This window comes from Chiloscyllium punctatum, chromosome 8 (genome assembly GCF_047496795.1).
Source record: "Chiloscyllium punctatum isolate Juve2018m chromosome 8, sChiPun1.3, whole genome shotgun sequence".
Lineage (NCBI taxonomy): Eukaryota > Metazoa > Chordata > Chondrichthyes > Orectolobiformes > Hemiscylliidae > Chiloscyllium > Chiloscyllium punctatum.
Genome location: NC_092746.1, coordinates 64,124,309 through 64,147,315, shown reverse-complemented (window position 1 = coordinate 64,147,315; position 23,007 = coordinate 64,124,309). Strand labels below are relative to the sequence as shown.

The window sequence follows — 23,007 nt, the reverse complement described above, 5'->3', positions numbered from 1 at the left end:
CTATGAAAACTGTAGGTTTTCTTGCTGAGGATATTTTCATACATGGGTGACTTATAACCTCTGAAAGCAAGCTGCTTCACGTAGAAAAGCATCACCAAAATTCCTCAGGAATTCTAGCAATAAGTAGGGCATGAAAACTGACCCTAAGCCTCATGACTTTGTAGATACCTACCGAGTTTGCACAGTAACTACCATGCAACTGCACTGGATTGCCATCAAAAGCCACCAAAATTATTTTTGGGGTCTGAGACACATTCTATACGGAAAACATTCTCCCCAAAGATTTACACTAACAGGACTAAGAAAACCCATGAATCTCTCCAGAATCCTGATACCTTCCTGGAATGCACACTACACCTTGAAAACAGCAGTGCCTGTTAGTTGACCACAAACATAAATATATCAGTTACCAGGTTGTACTTGGTTTGAGTAGTGAAGTCCAATTTCAATCTTCCACTGAAAATATGAATAAGCCTGATCTGTTTGAAGATATGGTGAATTCATTCAAAAGTGGACATTGAATTAGTTTGCATATGGCTGTAGCAAAAACTGAATAACATTAAAGTTTTGGCTGATGAGCAGCAAGTAAATTTCACATCACTTGTGCAGGAAATGATCATCTCTAATGAGAGAATCTAGCCATCTCCCTTTGGACATAGTGGGAGAATTTAATACTAATGCCACAATCTTGAGAGATATCACTGATCAGAAACTGAAGGGAATAAGCTTTATAAATACTGTGGCTACAAGAACTGGTCAAAGGCTGGGAATTCTGTGGTAAGTAACTCACAAAGCAAAAAAATAGAGTATCCCACTTGCTTAGATGAGCTCCAACAACATGAGGCTTGACATCATTAAGGACAAAACAGCCTATTTGATTGACCCCATGCACCACTTTCAACATTCACTCTTTACTGACCCAGTACCATGTACAAGAAACACTGCAGCAATTCACCAAGGCTTCTTCAAAATCACCTTGCAAACCCATGGGCTCTCCCACCAAGAACAGGCAATGCATGGGGTCACCGCTGCCTCCAAGTGATACACCTTCCTGATTTGGAACTGTATCACAGTTCCTTCACTGGTTGTGACAAAATCTGTGAACTCCCTTATACATCTTGTGGGTGTGCCTACACCATATGGATTGCAGTAGTTCGGGAAGGTTGCTCACGACTACTTGCTCCAGGCAAGTTGGATATTGGCAATAAAATGCTGGACTAGCCAATGATACCCACATCCTATGAAAAAAAACATAACTAATGAAGAACAGCTTATGACTGTGACCGTTCAAGTCACTGGCCATTATTGACTTCCTGAACTTCTATCCTGAAAAGCCATTCGTGACAGCATTGCAACCATTCACATAACATCAGATGAATGAAATGTTGACGTCAATCTAAAACTCTTAACTGCTTTCCCAGTCATACAAGCAAAAGGAACTCCATTACTTATAAGTATTTCTTTGGATATCCATGAAGGAAGAGCAGTGTTGCACCTGTTCCTGAAATGGAATTTACCATTTCAGTCCTCCTCAAGATTTTCCTTTTTCTTGAACCTGCTGACACTTTGTAGAATAACGGTAACAGGGATAAGTTGTTCTGGCTCCATTTTTAAATTTCCATTATTCATAGTGTTAACAAGCAGCTGACCACTTAGCTTTGGTGTAAGTGGTACTGGAAGAGCAACTGAGAATTTATTTCCCTCAACCATCCATCTACAGTACTCTACTAGGACTAGGGCTTGCTGACAAGATTTTGTATTACACTTCTGCCAGGAGATGGTGCTATCAGGTAGTGTAACAACATTTTGCAAATTGGTATTTGTGTACTGCAGGAAAAGGTGATTGGCTAAATATTAAATCACTAAAGTGCATTATGGGGACTCTTAAAGACATTTTCTAGTGATGCAAAGCGAAGTGAGAAATTAACTGAAAAGTATATTAAGCTGTAAAATGAATTCCTGCTCCTCGGATGCTGCCTGACCTGCTGTGCTTTTCCAGCACCACTCTAATCTACACTCTGGTTTCCAGCATCTGCAGTCCTTGTTTTTACCTGTAAAATGGTATAGATTGGCTAATTGGGCAAGAAGATGGCAGGTAGAATTTAATATGTGATATTATACAGTTTATTCAGAAGAATGGAAAAATCTTTCTTTTAAGGTGAGAGGCTAGTCAATGTCAGTACTCTGAGGGATTATACATAGATTTAATGAATAATTAGGAATTTAAATAATTTTTATTCCAAATGGGTCAGTACAAGCAGTCTTGCTGCAAGTAGATAGTTTTGACAAGGCCACACCCAGTTTGTGTACCATTTTGATCTTAATACCTAAGAAAAGATATGCTTTCTAATATTATTTGCTAATTTTAAAAGATGGTATGTCATGAAGAGGGGTTGGTTGAGTAAAGTTAGAAGTAAGAGAGGTGATTAATTGAAACATAACATTCTTAACATCTACCCTGGCAACCCTTCTGAGAGGCTAACTCCTCTGGAAAGTTTAGATATAGAGATAATATCAGGCAAATGCTCAGTCAGAACCATACAACATGGAGACAGACCCTTTGGTTTAAACTGGTCCATGCTGACCAAAATGTCTGCCCATGCTAATCCCATTTCCCAGCACTTGGCCCATATCCTAATCCTTTCCTATTGATATATTTGTCCAAAAGCTTTTTAAATGTTGTTAATGTACCTGTCTCAATCACCACCCTGACAGCTCATCCCACATGTGTACCACCCTCTGTGTAAAAAAAGTTGACCCTCAGGTTCCCTTTTATTCTTTCTCATCTAACCTTAAACTGATGCCCTCTAGTCCTCGATGCCCTAAACCTTGGAAAAAGACTGAGTGCATTCACCCTAGCCATGACTTTCACGATCTGATACATCTCTATAAAGTGCCTCCTCAGTCTCCTATGCCCCAAAGAAAGTCCCAGCTTGTCCAATCTCTTCCTCTAACTCAGACCATTGAGTCCAGGCAACATTCTTGTAAACCTCTTCTGCACTCTTTCCAGTTTAATAACATCTTTTCTATAACAAGGTGACCAAGACGGAACACAATATTCCAAGTGCGGCCTCACCGATGGCCTGTATAACTGCAACACAACTTCCTAACTTCTTTATTCAATACCCTGACTGATGAAGGCCAGTGTGCCAAAATCCTACTTCACTGCCCTGTCTACCTGTGACTCCATGTTCAGAAAACTGTGAATCCGAATGCCAAGATCCCTCTGTTCCACTACACCCCCTAAGGACCTACCATTCATCATGAAACTCCTACCTTGATTTGACTTTCCAACATACAAGACCTCACACTTATCTATATCAAACTCCATTTGCCATTTCTCAGCCCACTTCCCCAGCTGATCAAGGTCCTGCTGCAGTTTCTGAAAACCTTCCTCACTGTCCACAATACTGCCTCATAGAGTCATAGAGATGTACAGCATGGAAACAGACCCTTCGGTCTAGCCCGTCCATGCCGACCAGATATCCCAACCCAATCTAGTCCCACCTGCCAGCACCCAGCCCATATCCCTCCAAACCCTTCATATACCCATCCAAAAGCCTTTTAAATGTTGCAATTCTACAAGCCTCCACCACTTCCTCTGGCAGCTCATTCCATACATGTACCACCCTCTGTGTGAAAAAAAATTGCCCCTTAGGTCTCTTTTATATCTTTCCCCTCTCACCCTAAACCTATGCCTCTAGTTCTGGACTCCATGATCCCAGGGAAAAGACTTTGTCTATTTATCCTATCCATGCCTATTTCAATGTCATCCGCAAACTTACTATTCATGCCTTGTACATTCTCATCCAAATCACTGATATAGATAACAAACAGTAATGGGCCCAGCACTGACCCCAGAGGCACTCCACTAGTCACAGGCCTCCAGCCTGACAAGCATCCTTCCACTATTACCCTCTGCTTCCTAACATCAAGCCAATTTTGTATCCAATTTGCCAGTTCCTCTTGAATTCCATGCGATCTAACCTTCCAGAGCACCCTACCATGTGGACTCTTATCAAAGGCCTTACTGAAATTCATATAGACCATATCTACTGACCTGCCCTTTTCAACCTTTCCTGGTCACTTCATCAAATAACCCTTACAAACTCTAACAGTCATTTAGTATGGACATGAAAAATTTCTTCAGAGTCTGCGATCTTCTGAGTCTTTGGGAATCTTTACCCCAGAGGGAGAAAGTGAGGACTGCAGATGCTGGAGATCAGAGCTGAAAAATGTGTTGCTGGAAAAGTGCAGCAGGTCAGGCAGCATCCAAGGAGCAGGAGAATCGACATTTCGGGCATAAGGGCTTATGCCCGAAACGCCGATTCTCCTGCTCCTTGGATTCTGCCTGACCTGCTGCACTTTTCCAGCAATCTTTACCCCAGAGTATGTATGTATAATCAGAGTATATTCAGGATAATTAAAATGAATTTTGGGCACTAAACAAATCAACAGATAGGGTGGGAAAGTGGAGCTAATATTGTAGCTCAGCCATGATATTCCTAAATGCAAGCTTGAGAGATCTTGCAGCCTACTTTGATTTAATGTCTTATGTAGCTGATCACACCATTCTCCTTTATCGCCCTGTATATCCTCATGGTCCTTGTCATATTTGCCTTGATGCAATCTCCTGTAATGGCTTCTCCAGTTGTCTAGGAAGTTTTCCAAGCTTGTTTTTTTTATTATTTGACATTTCAAGCATGAAGTGAGCTTTCGTAGCTGTGCCAATCCTATTCAGCTTTACCTCGCTCCTGCCTCACTTCAATGCATGATTGATGTTTGAGAAGAAAAATAGCCACCAATTTTTACTGTGGTAACAGGGGATGGCAAGCCTGATTTCCACCTGAAGAGTCTTGGAGGGATACCCAGAATGTAGTTTTTTAAAAAAAATTCTTTCATAGTATGTGGACAACACTGGTAAGGTCAGCATTTGTTGACCATCCCTCAATGCTTTTGAACTGAGTGGCTTGTTTAGGCATTTCAGAAAGCAGTTAAGACTGAACCACACTGATGTGGAACTGGAGTCATATAAGCTCAGATCACTATGGGGTGACAGAGTTCATTCACTAAAGAGCATTAGTGAACCAGATGGGCTTTTACAACAATCAACAATAGTTTCAAGATCACCATTACTGACACCAGCTTTCAGTTTCAGTTTTGTTTTGTTAATTGAAATTAAATTCTAGCAACTGCTGCTGTGGGATTTAAATCCATGTTCCCATTGCATTAGTCAAGGCCATATTCCCACTTGCCTGTCATTGCTCATGGCTGTAACACTTCACAGCTGGAGGGAGATGTAGCTGGATTTATTTCCCTATGCTGAGTTAGAGTAAAAGCTTAGGGTTAGGAGGGTATAAGCACATATCCAAATATATACAACAGGAAGAAAGTCATGTGCAACCTCCATCAACTTATGATATGTTTATGTCCAACGCTGAACAGTAAAATATATCCCATACAACAGGTGACTGAAGGTCAAGACTTTTAATTCAGGGACCAATATTTATATATCTTCCAAAGTTGAACAAAATACATTTGTAAATTATTTCAATTTTTGGAGCAATAATCTATCATAACCTGTCTTATTGAGATGTCTGTGAGCCAGCACCAGTGCACAAGCCATTTTCTACTTTGTGATCAGTGCAAGCCACAATCTGGTCATGGCAATTCCTTGAAAGGGCTTGACTAGTGAGTCTTTTGGCGCAAAGGTGGGATTACTACCACCACTCAGCAAGTACAGACAGACTTATTGGAAATCACAAGTTTTCAGAGGGCTACCCCTTTGTCAACTGACTTCACCTGACAAAGGGGCAGCGCTTTGAAAGTTTGCCATTTCAAATAAACCTGTTGGACCAAAATCTGGCGTTGTATGATTTCTCACCTTGTCTACCCCAATCCAACACTGGCATCTCCAACAAGTAAATCAAGAGTGCAAATATATCATGCTATCTATTTAAAATAACTTTAACATTTCACAAGGGAGGATCAAGTACCACAAATTAACCTGATCCTTTCCTTGGATATTTTGGATAGTGATCCAGACTTCTGTTCCCCTTTCTCAGCCAGGTGGTCCTAAGGTAGAAACAAAAACTGAAGTTGCTGTGGAAGGGTTACTTGACCCGAAACATTAACTTTGATTTCTCTGCACAGATGCTGCCAAACCTGCAAAGCTTTTCTAGCAACTTCTGTTTTTGTTTTTGATTTATAGCATCTGCAATTCTTTTGGTTTTTATTTAGTATTAAGGCAGATTTTCCCTACTAAGATCAAGTAATTCAGTATTTAGTTCCCTGGTCTAGCATTTCCTACAATGATGAGATCAGTGATGTATGCCAACACCTTTCAGTACCTTTCGCACTGTGAGCTTCCTTAATGTTTCCAGGATTGGAATACACTGCAGTGAATCAGAAGTAGTGCAGTTGATGTTTGAAAACCACGCACAGTGGTTTGCTTTCATTCATTTCTGCTCACAGCTCAGCAGAAAGGAACAATCATTTTAGGAAATAGATCTGTATGCCCGAAGAGGTTTAAAACAAAAAGAAAAGGAAATTTATTTTAAAAAGATAATGAATTTCATCTTCTGGTTCTTGTGTTCAGAAATACAAAACCTTTGTAAAATTTTAGCATATTAGTAAGTGGAATTCTAATGAGACTTTTTCTCCTGACATCTTTGTTATTTGTTTAAAACATTTACATGCATTCTGAAACTTTAAGGCATATTGAATGATTAAAATAACTGCAGGAACCTTTGCAAATGTTGTATTTGTGTCTAATACATTTAGAAGCCTCATCCCCATGTAATCTTATATAACCTATTAATTCTCAAAAATATCACATTTAATGGACTTTAGAAGAGGGGAAGGTCACAAATAAAGAAAGAAATGGTTTCAAACTATATTGAGATCTATCAAAGAAAATACCCCAAAGTTTATTGTTCTGTTCTCCCAGAAGTGATTTTTGAGGAGTGACTAACTAGACAGAAAGATACTCCCGGTGGAAAAGAAGTAAAAATGAAGTCACCTTAGTTGTATCAGACCATTGGGCCAAAGTCCCATTAGAGAGATAACTGGTAATGAGTTTATCCTGAGAGTCACCATGCCTCAGGCAAGGGGAGAATTTGAGAAGGAAGGTCCTTCTTGGTAACCTGATCTGGTGCAGGAATTGAACCCATGCTTTTGGCATCACTGTACATTGCAAAGCAGCCAACCAGCCAACTGAGCTAACTGACTCTCAACTTTATAAAGCAAACAGCTGCTGATGCAACTAATGAAAGTAATGTGGAAGTCCAAGTCCCAAACAAGAGTGAAATGAGAGTACAATTCAAGTACATTTCACGAACAGTGAATGTGAAATAAAATACTAATATAACATTAGGACTGATCTCAACTTTCTGTTGTGTGTGATGCATAAAACAAACTGTTAACTCTAAACAATGAAGTTGCAAATAACTCAATTTATGCTTAAATATTTAAAAACTTCATATTCCTTCTGTGGGGCCACTAACCTAACTATTGGTGGTGACCCATTTGCCTTTTATGTTTATAAATTACAGTTGCTAATTATTCACTGCAGATCAGGGAGACCTCAATTTAAAAATCTTATTCAGTAAAGAAAATTACGCAGTACAATATTCACCTTAATATTGTTAGATTTCAGAATAATTACATTTCGTATTGCATGTTATGTTCCAGCTTAGTTAAAAAAACTGAAACAAAGCTCTTTTTCCTCTGCAAACCAGACATATAAAACAATAGCTTGTCATAATAATTTAGGGGTCTGTTAAATGCATATTAATACTGGAAATTCACAACAGCTGATCATTTTATTGGGGAGATTGGAGCGATGATAACCTTTCATCAGTCAAGGAAATACTTGAGGGCAATTTAAAAAAATCTAATATAACTTAGTGCTGCCATGGTTTCTTGGGGAATCTCTGCACTGGAGTATTGGTATAAATTTGTTACAGGTTTTAATACTATTATGATATAAGTTTACAGAAAATTTCAGACTTTGGCCTTGAACTGTATGGATCAAACTCTGTGTTCCACAAATGTGTAATATTTACACCGGAAAGCCCAGTTTGGCAATTGGATTGGAATAATTGAGAGTGCTTTGGGTATTGCTATGATTGTGAAACATTTTTCTTGGCCTCAAGGTCAATGATCTACAGACACAACCAGTGAATCTTAGGACGTGCTGATTCGAGACTCGACCTGCAGATCACAGAGCTCAGTGCTAACATGATCATCTGTCAATGTCTAATGCACAGAACAATAAGAAGCTGAAGGAACATTTTTCTTCTGTTGAGTTGATTATCCCTCCAGCTCTTCATAAGCCTTTTAAAAATGTATAAAATTTCAACAGTTTTGTTTGTTTGCATCATGACACTGAGATGTACATTAAATATCCAATGTGCTGTCTTCTCAATTCCCCAGGTACAGAATTGAGTTTTGGAGACACTCATTTCTACTGGTCTTCCAAACTTAATAAGAATATCACAGCAATGAATGAGTTATGTAGTTTGCAGAGATGGTGCAATTTAATACAACTGTTTTGGCTGTTTGACTGAGAAGCTAAAAATTCAAAACACCGCCACATCAGATTTTCCAGTTAATGGCAATCTCACACATTTTTTTAAAATGAAGGAAGGGAGCTCTGCATTTCCAAGAGGGGATTCCCCTCAGGTCTCCTTCAAAGTACTTCTAACATTTTGTTTAAGCAAAGAACTGCCACAGGAAGAAACACCATATCCTATTTTCACAGCAATCAGCTGGCACAATCTGAAACTTGAAGGTTCTGACACTCACACTGGCAGCTTCCTGAAGAAGGGCTTATGCCTGAAACGTCGATTTTCCTGCTCCTCGGATGCTGACTGACCTGCTGCGTATTTCCAGCACCACACTTTTCAACAGCTTCTCTCAAAGGGGAACTACAAAGGTAAGTGTGATATTAGGTGCTAGGCGAGGGTAGGTTGTGGGGATAGGGTGCCAGATAGATGGAGGGCAGTTGATAGATAGAAGATAGGATGGGGTTCGGGTTCAAAGTATCAAGGGGGTGAGCAAGGGTGGGTCAGGGCAGGCAGGAGAAATCGAGGTACTAGCAGTGGTGAATCAGAGAAATCAAATCCGGTGGGGGTAAGGAGGACAGGTCTGCGGGTTTGGATCCAACAACAGGTTGGAGGGGGATGGGAAGTGATTAATGAGGTGAGGATGGGGTTTGTTTAATAGCATTCAGTAGTTACATTATGTATTGAATAGTCTAACCTTATTTACTTAGATCTGAATTTTCTGATAGCTGACATTCATAGGGACTTTCACAGGATTCCAGGTGTGGTGATGCCCAGTGAAAATTTCAGTTTCCTGGGCAGTTCCTTGTACTGCGATACAACATGCTCCAATGGGATTCCACAGCAATTCCCATCTCCACTGGAATAATGACTGACTGGCCAGCCACTTGCTTTAATCTCCCAGGAAAGAAATTCAGTGGAAGCTATTTTGACAGGTTGTCTAACTCACCACCAGTAGTCCCTTGTTTTCTAATACCTAGATGATACAGATTGTGACCCGAAACCTACTATTGCTGGGTAAAATGAAACTAATTGGACCCATTTTTATAAAATTTCTTTTCAGCATTGTGGCATTTCTGTACAAATTAAAAAAAAAATCTTTCACAGGATGGGGCCTTTGCTGCCAAGATCAGCATTTGCTACTTAACTTCTATCTGAAATAAGAGTCAACCACATTACTGTGGGGCTGGAGTCAAGTGTAGGCCAGATCAGGTAAGGATCACAAATTTCCTTCCCTAAAGGGCATTAGTGAATCAGATGGGTTTTTATGACAATCAATGGCTTTTGTCCTGCTCTCTATTATTATATTAACTCCAGATTTGATTGAACTGAAGTTAAATTCAATTAACTAATGTGATGGGATTTCAACCCATGTCCTGAGATTACCACTCTAGTGACATTACCATTGAAGTGCCATCTCCCCTATAATATAAACATCACTGTGTGGAGTCTAGAGTGCAATGTATGTGAAGTAATTATGCAGAGCAGATAAATTCACAGCCAATGTTGGTAAAACTGAAGTTGCAAAGTAGCTTTTTTGTAGGCTGACATAATTTACTGCTAATGTACAACACAGCAACATTTCTGTGAGGAAGTAAAAATAGAAATTCTGGGGATATTGTAGTTATATGTTAGCAGATTCAATTGTGTCAGTAATTAAATGGGTACTTTGATTCAGTCGCTTGCTTTAAACTCCCAGAAAAGAAATTCAATGGAAGCTATTTTGACAGGTTGTCTAATTCACCACTGGCAGTACCTTGTTTTCTAATAACTGGATGACACAGATTATGACCCTAAACCTAATATTCCTTTGCAAAATGACAGTAATTCTGATTGGTTGCGCAGGCTAGTTGTTATATTGTACTCTAAGTAGGTTGGATATTCCTGTATATTTCCATATATTTAAGGGAATAATGGAAAATTTTCTTTTAATTAAAATAATGAAATGTTAACTATTCAAGATAAATTCTGAAATACGATGATCTTTTAAACAGAGACAAAAATTACAATTAAATAAATCCAGTTTCTCAAAGCAAACATGTCCAGTCATACATTATTTGAATTAAAAGTTTCAAATTGCCAGTGTCTTTAAATGTGTGGTAACTCAAACTGACACTGTAACACATTAACAAACTGGAACCAACCTCTTCTCACTCCCCAACTTTGAATGAAAAAGGAGGGGAACAATATTCCTGCAAATCTACTTATTAACAACAAGAAGGTATAATGGACTCCTTGCTTCCAAAAAGGGCCTATCCTCTTGATCACGAAGTATTAACTTGTGACCTGGCAGAAACGTGACAAAGTTTTAGAACAAACCATATTGGAAATAAGCAAATGATTGACATCTTTTTCAGTGTTTGTGAGATCTCTTAACCTCAACTGAAACATAATTAGCTTTTTAAAATTTCTCTGAAGGAGTCAAATAGTGTGTGGCTTTGTTGTGCTACTAAGTTTTCAAGGAAGAAGGACCATTTCCTTCATGGTTTGTAAGACATCTCTTTGGACAATCTCAAAATGTACTACCTGCAATTTCAGTAGAATGGAAGATGATCCCAAATCTAATTCAGAATAGCTGAGCTACACAAACAATCTCATATTTAAACAATTAGAGTGTTTTGAATGTCTTCCCTTGAAATCCTCTTTCTGTAGAAAATTGGTTAACAAGTCTTGACATTTAATACTGTATCAAAATGCAGCACAAGTTAAGGGACAGACCAATGGCTTGATTTTGTAACAGATACCTAGAATTCCAGGTTCATGTTATTGTATTATTATTTTCATAAAAGGCCAACACCATATAAAGTGCAGATAAATGCAGAATGAAGCAATAATATTTCACTTTGCATCTGGTTGTTTTCAGTGCTACCATTGTGTAGCCCAAAATGCACCACTGATATTCTTCAATTTATGTGGAAAATGTGCACAACAGCATACACAACATTTGGCCATCTCCACCACACCACAGACTGTGTTCAATATCTGTACAGATTTAGTACTTGCTTAGATTTGTTTTAATCGTTCACAGGGTCTTGGCATTTATAGGCAATCCTTAATTTTCCTTGAGAAGGTTGTAGTGAGGTACCTTATTAAATGAATGCAATCCATGGGTGGAGTGTTGGAGGGAGTTTGATTCAGCGACAATGAAGGAACAGCAATATATTTCCAAGTCAAGATTGTGTGTGACTTGGAAGGGGAATTACAGGTGGTTGAATTCCCATGCATCTGCTGCCTTTGTCCCATTAGGTGCTTGAGATCACAGCTTTGGAAAGTGGGTTTGAAGGAGCCTGGGTGAGTTGTTGCAATGGATCTGGTAGATGGTACAGTAATGTAAACCAAAAGGACTGGGAATGTTGGAAATCTGAAACAAAGACAAAAATTGCTGGAGGAACTCAGCAGGTCTGCAGCATCTGTGGAAAGGAAGCAGAGTTAATGCTTTGGGTGTAAAGAAGGGTCACTGGATTGAAACATTAACTCTTCTTTCTCTCCTTAGATGTTGCCAGACCTGCTGAGTTCCTCTAGCTGTTCCTATTTTTGTTGCAGATGGTACCCACTGCTGCCATTTTGCACTGATGGTGAATGGGTGCCAATCGTATTCTGGATGGTATTGAGCTTCCTGTTAGGACTATACCCATCAAAGCAAGTAGTATTCCAATATACTGTAGGGAATCTCATCTAATCTAATCACTCCTGATTTGTGGTTTGTAGATGGGATTAGCTTTCCGTTGATACACTCACCAAACATTTGGCATAATTGTGTCCGTTCCAAATTTTTGTTATTTGTATAATGGATACTAATTTTGGTCACAGCAGTGGCTCTCTCATTGACAGTACAACATAGAAAATAGGAGCAAGAGTGGACCATTTGGCCCATTAAGCTTGCTTCATTATTCAGCATTGTTTGTTAATTTCACCTCCAGAGCCTCTGTGGAAGAAAATTCCACACAGAACAGATATTTGAGTAACAAAATTACAAATTGCTCATTTGGCCAACAAGTTTGCTCAGGTGTTTTTCAAGTGAGCAACATTAACAAATTCCAATCTCTTGTTCTTTCCCATACATTTTTGCAGGCAAAAAAAAATTCCCATTTTAAGGTATGTTCTGTTGAACTTATGGAATGCCTAGCTTCCAGGTGCAGTGAAGTAGTAGTAGTGGTGTTGGGGGGAGGGTGACCTGTTTGTTTAAAATCGGTCTCACCACAACACTGATGAAATACAGAAATTCCTCAATGCAGCTTAACAGATTGTAAGTGTGGTAATCAGGTGGAGTCCACGTCTTCTGCCTCTTACTTCATTATGACTGTTCAAAAGGTGGTGTGTCCGAACAAAACTTCCAGAATAGCACCAAGACCTTCTAATGAAAGCGAGGTTTTGTGGCGTCCTGGGAGAGTTACATTTCTTAATTGCAGGGTAAACTTTGAGTCTTGAAACCTTCTAACACCTACTGTTTTAATAGACAACAGAGAGCAAGTGGGTGTGTGCACATGAGGCTGCTCAGTAAGGCAAGAACCAATGGTGTTAGGAACAAATTACAGGCATGGATAGAGGATTGACTGACTAACAAAAGCAGAGTGTGGGGATACAGGGGTCTTTTTCAAGATGGCAGCTGGTGACAAATGGAGTTCCACAGGGGTCAGTGTTGGGACCACAGCTATTCATGTTACATATTAACGATCTGGACGAAGGGCATTGTTTTATGTTTGCAGATGACACAAATATAGATGCACAGATATTTTGTTTTGAGGAAGAAGGGAGGCTGCTGAAAGAATTGAACGGGCTAGAAGAGTGCACAAAGAAGTGGCAGATGGAATACAACATGGGAATGTGTGAGGTTGTGAGGAAAAAATGCCACATGAACTCTAATGCAACTGTAGTGCAGAATTCACACTTGTTTGCATATAATGTATTCATTATACTTCTTCATCTTTTGAAAGCATATTCACAGATTTAAATGTGTAGTCACTGACAGATGCATTACTGTATACATTTTAATCTATGCATTTTAATTGCATTTGTTTGCAGGAGGATAGATCAATGCATTGTCATGATTATTCATGAACTGAGAACAATGTGGGTCAAGAAATTAATGCAATTAGCTTCTTCCAGGCTTCTAGAATTTGGTTAAGTGTGAGATCAAGAAGGATAAGGGATTTCTTTTGGAATAATTAACTGCCTTGGAGTTGCTGACCATCATATTCATTTGAGACACACACTGGATGTCTTCCACTTGGAAGGGTTTTGGTGATGATGGCAGCTCATGGGAGCAGATTTTAAAGATTTTGGCATCAGTCAAAAATCTAAATCTGTCTAACTTTACATTGATTAATTATGATGCAGTATTTCTTTTAACTGCATTGATGATCATTTTATTATGGATCATAAAAACAGCCTTTTTCATTCATTCATGGGAAGTGGGTGTTATTGGCTCAACCAGCCTTTATTGCCCATCCCTAGTTTCCCTTCTGAAGATGGTGGTGCTCCAAATACAAATATGAATTAATGGAATTTATATTTTACAATGCTAACTTATTGGACATCAGTAATTTCCAAAGCATGGGGCTGTATTCTCCATTATATTGGCTGTTGTGTTGGGATTTTCACCGCAGGGTACAATGAGATTTCTGCCTGTTTCTTATCAGATGTGCCTCATTAATTACCTACCCACCCCTATGGGAAACTCTCGTGACCATTCAGGGAAATTTTATCAAGATCCGTTTGCAACACTTTAGGCAGCCTACAGGCATTAGTTGCACATGATATCTTTGAATATGTCTCCATGTGTAAATCTCTAAGAGCTAACACATAATCCAGACATCAGACCAATGCATTAGTTCCCACTGCGACTAAAAAGCCGTATTCAAAGAATTCCAAAAGTGATGTGTCATAATTATTTGTTGGCATGTAAAGTCACACATGAACAACATTTGCAAGTAAAAATAATTACGTAAAATCACAGCAATCAATCAATCTGCCACTGATGTTATTGAAAACAACTGGCATTAAAATATCCTTGAAACACAAATGGTCACAAAATTATATCTAGCTCTTTAGCTTCGTTCAAAATAAAATGGTCTACAAAAACATATTTTCACAGTTGGTATTATTTAAATTTAAAATGACAGATTTGATGGTGGCATTGTAGTATAAAGAAAGATAAATACCTTAGAGTCATAGAGTCATACAGAGTGGAAACACATCCTTTGGTCCAACCAGTCCATGCCGACCATAATCCCAAACTAAACTACTCCCACCTGCCTGCTGTTGGCCCATACCCCTCCAACCCTTTTCTATTCATATACTTATCCAAATGTCTTTTAAACATTGTAACTGTACCTGCATCCAACACTTTTTCTGGCAGTTCAGTCCACACACGAACCACTCTGTGTAAAAAGGTTGCCCTTCGTGTCCTTTTTAAATTTTCCTCCTTTCACCTTAAAAATATTCCCCCCATGCTTTTGAACTCCCCTACTTGAAGGAAAAGACAAAGGTCATTCATATTATCTATGTCCCTCATGACTTTATAAACCTCAATAAGGTCACCCCTCGACCTCCTATGTTCCAGTGAAAAAAGTTCCAGTCTTTCCAGTCTATTTTTATATCTCAAACCCTCCATTCCCAGCAACATCCTGGTTAATCTTTTTTGAACCCTCTCCAGTTTAATGACATCCTTCCATAACAGGGTGACAACTTCCATTTATTTAGTGTCTTTAATATCGTGGCCTGAAGCACTTCACATCAGCATTATGAGATAGAATTTATACTCAGACCCAGAGGAGATATTAGTCCAGATGTTGAAATTTATAAAATCATGAGGGGCATGGATAGGGTGAATAGACAAGGCCTTTCCCCCAGGGTAGGAGAGTCCAAAGCTGGAGGGTATAAGTGTAAGGTGAGGGGGAAAAGATTTAAAAGGGAGCTGAGGGGACGTTTGCACACAGTGAGTGATGTGTGTATGGAATGAGCTGCTTGAGGCTGGTATAATTACAACATTTAAAAGGCATCTAGATGGGCACATAAATAGAAAGGCTTCTGAAGGATATGGCCAAATACTGGCAAATGGGACCAGATTAATTTAAGATATCTGGTCGGCATAGATGAGTTGGACCGAAGGATCTGTTTCCATGCTGTATAGCTCTATGACAATATAGAACATAGAACAGTACAGCACAGAACAGGCCCTTCAGCCCACGATATTGTGCCGACCATTGATCCTCATGTATGCACCCTCAAATTTCTGTGACCATATGTATGTCCAGCAGTCTCTTAAATGTCCCCAATGACCTTGCTTCTACCAGTGCTGCTGGCAACGCATTCCATGCTCTCACAACTCTCTGTGTAAAGAACCCGCCTCTGACATCCCCTCTATACTTTCTTCCAACCAGCTTAAAACTATGACCCCTTGTGTTAGCCATTTCTGCCCTGGGAAATAGTCTCTGGCTATAGACTTTATCTATGCCTTTCATTATCTTGTATATCTCAGTTAGGTCCCCTCTCCTCCTCCTTTTCTCCAATGAAAAAAGTCCAAGCTCAGTCAACCTCTCTTCATAAGATAAGCCCTCCAGTCCAGGCTGCATCCTGGTAAACCTCCTCTGAACCCTCTCCAAAACATCCACATCTTTCCTATAATAGGGCGACCAGAACTGGACGCAGTATTCCAAGTGCGGTCTAGAGCTGCAACAAGACCTCACGACTCTTAAACTCAATACCCCTGTTAATGAAAGCCAAAACACCATATGCTTTCTTAACAACCCTGTCTACGTGGGTGGCTATTTTAAGGGATCTATGTACCTGCACACCAAGATCCCTCTGTTCCTCCACACTGCCAAGAATCCTATTCTTAATCCTGTACTCAGCTTTCAAATTCGACCTTCCAAAATGCATTACCTTGCATTTATCCAGGTTGAACTCCAAATGCCACCTCTCAGCCCATCTCTGCATCCTGTCAATGTCCCGCTGCAGCCTACAACAGTCCTCTATACTGTCAACGACACCTCCAACCTTTGTGTTGTCTGCAAACTTGCTGACCCATCCTTCAATCCCTTCATCCAAGTCATTAATAAAAATTACAAACAGTAGAGGCCCAAGGACAGAGCCCTGTCGAACACCACTCACCACTGACTTCCAGGCAGAATATTTTCCTTCTACTACCACTCGCTGTCTTCTGTTGGCCAGCCAATTCTGTATCCAGACAGCTAAGTTCCCCTGTATCCCATTCCTCCTGACCTTCTGACCGAGCCTACCGTGGAGAACCTTATCAAATGCCTTGCTGAAGTCCAAATACACCACATCCACTGCTCGACCCTCATCAACTTTTCTAGTCACATCCTCAAAGAATTCGATAAGGTTTGTGAGGCATGACCTGCCCCTCACAAAGCCGTGTTGACTGCATTTAATCAAGCCACGCTTTTCCAAATGGTCATAAATCCTATCCCTCAGAACCCTTTCTAACACCTTGCAGACAACAGACGTGAGACTTACTGGTCTGTAATTGCCGGGGATTTCCCTATTTCCTTTCTTGAAGAGAGGAGTTACATTTGCCTCTCTCCAGTCCTCAGGTACGACTCCAGTGGAGAGCAAGGATGCAAAGATCTTCGCAAGTGGCGAAGCAATTGCATTTCTCATTTCCCAAAGCAACAGAGGACAAATCTGGTTTGGGCCTGGCGACTTGTCAATCTTAATGTTTGACAAAATTTTCAGCACATCAGCTTCCTCTATCTCTATCCATTCTAGCATGCACACCTGCTCTTCAAAGGTTTCATTCACTACAAAGTTCATTTCTTTCGTAAAGACAGAAGCAAAAAACTCATTTAGGGCTTCCCCTACCTCCTCAGACTCCATGCACAAGTTCCCTATGCTATGCCTGATCGGCCCTACTCTTTCTTTGACCATTCTCTTATTCCTCACACAGTAAAATGCCTTTGTGTTCTCCCTAATCCGTTCTGCCAAGCCTTTCTCGTGCCCCCTCCTGGCTCTCCTCAGACCATTTTTGAGCTCCTTCCTCACCTGCCTGTAATCCTGTAGAGCTGAGCTTGACCCTAGCTTCCTCTACCTTATGTAAGCTACCTTCTTCCTTTTGACGAGAAGCTCCACTGCTCTTGTCATCCAAGGTTCCTTTATCTTACCCCTTCTTGCCTGTCTCATAGGGACACATTATTCATCACTTGCAACAACTGTTCCTTAAACAGTCTCCACATGTCTATAGTGCCTTTACCATGGAACAATTGCTCCCAATCCATGCTTCCTAACTCATTTCTAATCGCATCATAGTTTCCTCTTCCCCAATTAAATATCCTCCCATTTTGCCTAATCCTCTCCTTCTCCATAGCTAGGTAGAATGTGAGGCAGTTGTGGTCACTATCACCAAAATGCTCTCCCACCACAAGATCTGATACTTGCCCCGGCTCGTTTCCGAGCATCAAGTCTAGAATGGCCTCTCCCCTCATCGGCCTGTCAACGTACTGAGTTAGGAAACCCTCCTGAACACAAAAACAGCTCCATTCAAATGTTCTGCTCGAAGGAGGTTCCAATCAATATTGGGAAAGTTAAAGTCACCCATTACAACAACCCTACTACGTCCACACTTTTCCAAAATCTGCCAACCTATGCTTTCCCCCATCTCCCTGCTGCTATTGGGGGGCCTGTAGTAAACCCCTAACGAGGTGACTGCTCCCTTGCTGTTCCTAATTTCCACCCATACTGACTCGGTAGGCAGATCTTCCTCGACAATGGAAGCTTCTGTAACTGTGATACCCTCTCTGATTAGTAGTGCTTCACCCCCTCCTCTTTCTCCCCCCTCCCTATTCTTTTTAAATGCTCTAAACCCTGGAATATCCAACAACCATTCCTGCCCCTAAGAAACCCATGTCTCTGTTATGGCCACAACATCATAGCACCAGGTACTGATCCATGTTCTAAGTTCATCACTTTTATTCCTGATACTCCTTGCGTTAAAGCAAACACACTTTAACTGATCCCTTGGTTCCTTCCCAGGAAAATCCTTCCCACTAGCTGGTCTACCTCTTGCTATTGCCTCATCTGCATCAACTCTCACCTCAGGTATACAGCTCAGGTTCCCACCCCCCTGCCATACTAGTTTAAACCCTCTCGAACTACTCGAGCAAACCTGCCACCCAGGACATTGGTCCCCTTCCAGTTCAGATGCAACCCGTCCTTCTTGTACAGGTCCCACCTTCCCCAGAAGGCATCCCAATTATCTACATATCTGAAGCCCTCCCTCCTAGACCAGCTGCGCAGCCACGTGTTAAATTGCGCCCGCTCCCTGTTCCTCGCCTCGCTATCTCATGGCACTGGTAGTAAACTAGAGAACACTACTCTGTTCGTCCTGCTTTGCAGCTTCCATCCTAACTCCCTGAAATCACTTGTTCAAAGACTCTGTCAAAAAAGGAGGTTTTAAAGACTATCACTAAGGAAAAGACAGAAATAGAGAGGTTTATTAAGGAATGTCTTGAGGGTAGGCCTAAACATTTGAAGCCAAACTGGGGATGCACAAGAGGACAGAATTGGATAATTGTAGGGATGGAAAAGGATGCAGAGGCAAAAGTGCAGGTTTGAATACAGTTGAAGAATTTTAAATTTGAAACACTAATGCACCAATGAGCATGGATGATAGTTGACCAGGACTGCGTGCATATCAGGATATACGCAGTAGAGGTTTAGATAGCTGATGTTTACTAGGATAGAAGCTGGAAGGTCAAGCAGAACAACATTGGAATAGCTTACTTACACACATATATTGTGAAGCTTATTAAGAATTATTTTTGGACAAATGTGATTTCTTTAGATTCTAGAGATGTATAAGTGTCTTTTATTTACAAAGTATGTCCAATGAACAGTTTCTATAAGAGTATTGATCTCGATGAATCTGACCTCTTTAATTTGAATATTAACATTTCTCTATAAGTACTGTCAAAATGTATTTTTAGTTTGCTTTTCCTGTCCATTGTGTTTACTTGTTGCACTTAAAAGTGCCCACTTAAATTTCCATATGGCACTTCATCGGAAAAACACTCCATATAAATAAAAGGTTGAACTTAATTGATCTGTGTATGAATTTATCCAGGTTTTAATTAACAGTAGCCTCTTAATTGACTTCAATATGAATTATTCACTGAACAGCAACAAAATATTGTATAATTAAGGAACAACATAGCCAATATTCTGAATTATTATTTTCTTGAAAAATCCAGATAGAAGGTATGAACGACATGCTCTCCTCAAAAATTGTGAATCAAATCAATAACATAATTACAAATGAAATGCAAGTTCTAGAAAAATACAAAGGTTAAAAAGAAATAAATTGTCATATAAATCGCCAGGCTATGATTAACACTAATAAGAGACAATCTAACCTCCACCTCTTATCATTCAATGGTCTTACCATCATTGAATCACCCACGATCAACATCCTGGGGAATCCCACTGACGAGAAACTCAATTGGACTCGCCACATAAACATAATGGTGACAAGAGCAAGTCAGAGACTAGGAATGCTCTGACGGGTAACTCACCTCCTGAATCCCCGAAGCTTGTCCATTATTTAAAAGGCACAAGTCAGAAGTTTGACGGAATACACTCACTTGCCTGAATGAGTGCAGGCCTAACAACATTCAAGATGCTTGACACCATCTAGGACAAAGCAGCTGATTGGCACTTATATTTATAAGCATCCATACGCTCCATCACCTCTGCTTAGTAGCAGTAGTATATACTATTTACAAGATGAGCTGTAGAAATTTACCAAAGATCCGCAGGTAACACCTTCTACACCCACAACCACTTCCATTTAGGAAGTCAAAGGCAGCAGATGCATGGGAGCACCACTACCTGCAAGTTCCTCCAAGCCACTCACCATCCTGACTTGGAAATATATTGCTGTTACTTCAATTTTGCTGGTCAATATCCTAGAATTCCCTCCCTCATGGCATTGTGAGTCAACACACAAAATGTGGTCTGCAGCAATTCAAGAAGGCAGCTCATCACCACCTTCTCAAGGGCAATTAGGGACAGGCAATAAACTCTGGCAAGCCAGCAATGCCTACATCTTACAAAAATTAATAAATTACATGGTAGTCATCAAAGAGAAATGGAAGAAACATGAATGGAGATTTTGGATTAGTGGTGCTGGAAGAGCACAGCAGTTCAGGCAGCATCCAAGTAAATTCGAAATCGACGTTTCGGGCAAAAGCCCTTCATCAGATTTGCAAGGCACTGACAGCCATTGTTGCTGAAATGCTGGTAATGTACCACTGGAAACCAGTCAATATGGTGCCCACGCTCAAAAATGCTGATAAACCTATTAATATTATAGACAGAAAATAATATAGAGCAGAAATAAACTTATGGAGTATCTATTTAATAATAACCTGTAAATAATAACAAAACCTTGGTTTCCTTGAGAAAGTTACTGTTGAAAACCATTTGCTACAAAATTGCAAAAGGTCTGTCCATCATTGTCAGAATGTGGGTGTTGCTGGCAAGCCTGGCATTTATCCCACTTCTCTAGTTGTCCAGATATGGCAGAGGTGATGAAGGGCCCACTATTTCAGCTTAGTAATGGCTTAGTAAAAAATAAGTAGCTTGCTGTAGGGCAGTTACGAATCAATCAGGGACTCAAGTCAAATGAACTAAGATTTATGGGGATGCAAATGTAACCCCTAAAAGACATTAGTGAACCAGCTCAACTTTTACAACCATGCAATGGTATGTCAATTACTTTTTCTGATATTACCTTGTGATTTCCAGATTTTTAAAGATTAAATTCAAATTCTTGAAGTTCAATGGTGAGATTTAAATTGTCCAAATTATTAGTCCAGACTTCCAAATTTCTAGGTCAAGTACAAGCTGTATTTAGTAGCTCTATTTAAGAATACAGTTTGTAAAATCTGTTTCAGCAAAGGCCTTGTCACAGCAATAGAATACTGCGGGACACTTTGGTTTCAGAATTAATGTAAATGATCAATGTCACCATTTCTTGGAACTTCTGTACTAGAATAATGAGATTTGCTGTACATGTATAAGTGACACCAATTTTCGGGAATTTTGCCGCTGCCAAGTATTGGCTCGAGGAGTCGTGTCAAAATGATGGAGCAGACGGAATTACTGAGCTGGGTCTCTGGGCTTGGCAATGGGGCATTGCCCTTTCCAATGCAAAGTGGCCAAAGTTGCTGATGATACCTAAAAAGGTTAAGTGTGAAAACAGATAACAGCTCAGTAATTACAGGCTGAATTGGATGGAATGTGGGAATCTTTCCAAGCAAGATGATGCAGGTTTGGGTGCATGTGGGCAGTAAACCTCTCCAAAGATAATGTTAAGTTATGAACCCAACATTATTTTGTTCACGTTTGGGTTTCCCCAGATGTGAAAACACCTGAGAAATCCCCTCCCCATCTCCTTGCAACGGTGCAATAGGACAGTTAAATATTCTAATAAACTATTACACACTCTGTTTTAAAAGAAATATGGGTTTAATTCACAATAGATATGTTTTCCAAATTGTTGGCAACGTTTGTGGGTCTCGGAGGTGAATGCACTCTGGGAAGAGCTGCTTCACTGTAGGTGACAGGCTGAGAAACCCTCGAATGAGGTTCAAGAGCTTCAGCAAGAGCAAGTGAGGAACTGCTGCTCACAGAGCTTCTCCTCAGGGGATGTCACTGCTGTTTGTCAAGAAATTGGTCCAAACCTTCATTCACCTCAAGCAGCAGCCTAGTGAAGCTCCACCTCTGATGAAGAGCATGAGCAGCAGCAACACTAGCAATCCTCAGTCACATTTCTTTTCACAGGGCTCAGAGATCCAGATGTTGCAACGCAGAATCTACAATCAGAGCATCAGCTCTCTCAACGTGGTTAAGTGTCAGTGACTCTGAAGGCTTAGGCTCTCACTGCAGTTCATGACTGACATCTGTACCTTCTGGAACAAGACTTTCTTCCCAAAGGGCCAGGGGAGGACATGCTCTAGAAACAGTCACTGAGCAGATGTGAGAGTGTCCAAAGACAAAAGTATTTGAACACTAGTGACCAAACACAAACAGTAGCAACACCATCAATCCTCAATCACATGGCATTTCACAGGGCACAGGTTCAATGAGGCAACATTGGTTTTTGTTAAGGAATCATTGCAGAATCAAGTGGCATAGTAACTGCAGTGTGCAGGGCTGAAAAATAACAGCACTCCTTACAATTTACAAATTCTTCAAGGTCACTTCATCAAGTTTGGTTTCTCTTGGAGTAAACAGATGGTTTGTTGTGTTCCTAAGGGATACCTTGTCAGGTAGGCAAGATAATTGTGCCTATTTAAACCCTAGGCCAGAGGTTTTTATCTTGACAACGTAAACATTGTAAATTGTAAATATCGACCCGCATACAAATCACTGAAATGAGAAAAGGAAAAATCATAGCCTCCATCAAATCATCTGACAGTAC

At 40.2% G+C, this 23,007-nt stretch overlaps 1 protein-coding gene across 7 annotated transcripts in view; it reads right to left on the bottom strand.

Annotated features, from left to right (window-relative positions):
* tpk1 (thiamin pyrophosphokinase 1) overlaps positions 1-23,007 on the bottom strand; it is a 385,692-nt gene that overhangs the window by 289 nt on the left and 362,396 nt on the right. The gene's annotated exons all lie outside the window — the stretch shown is intronic.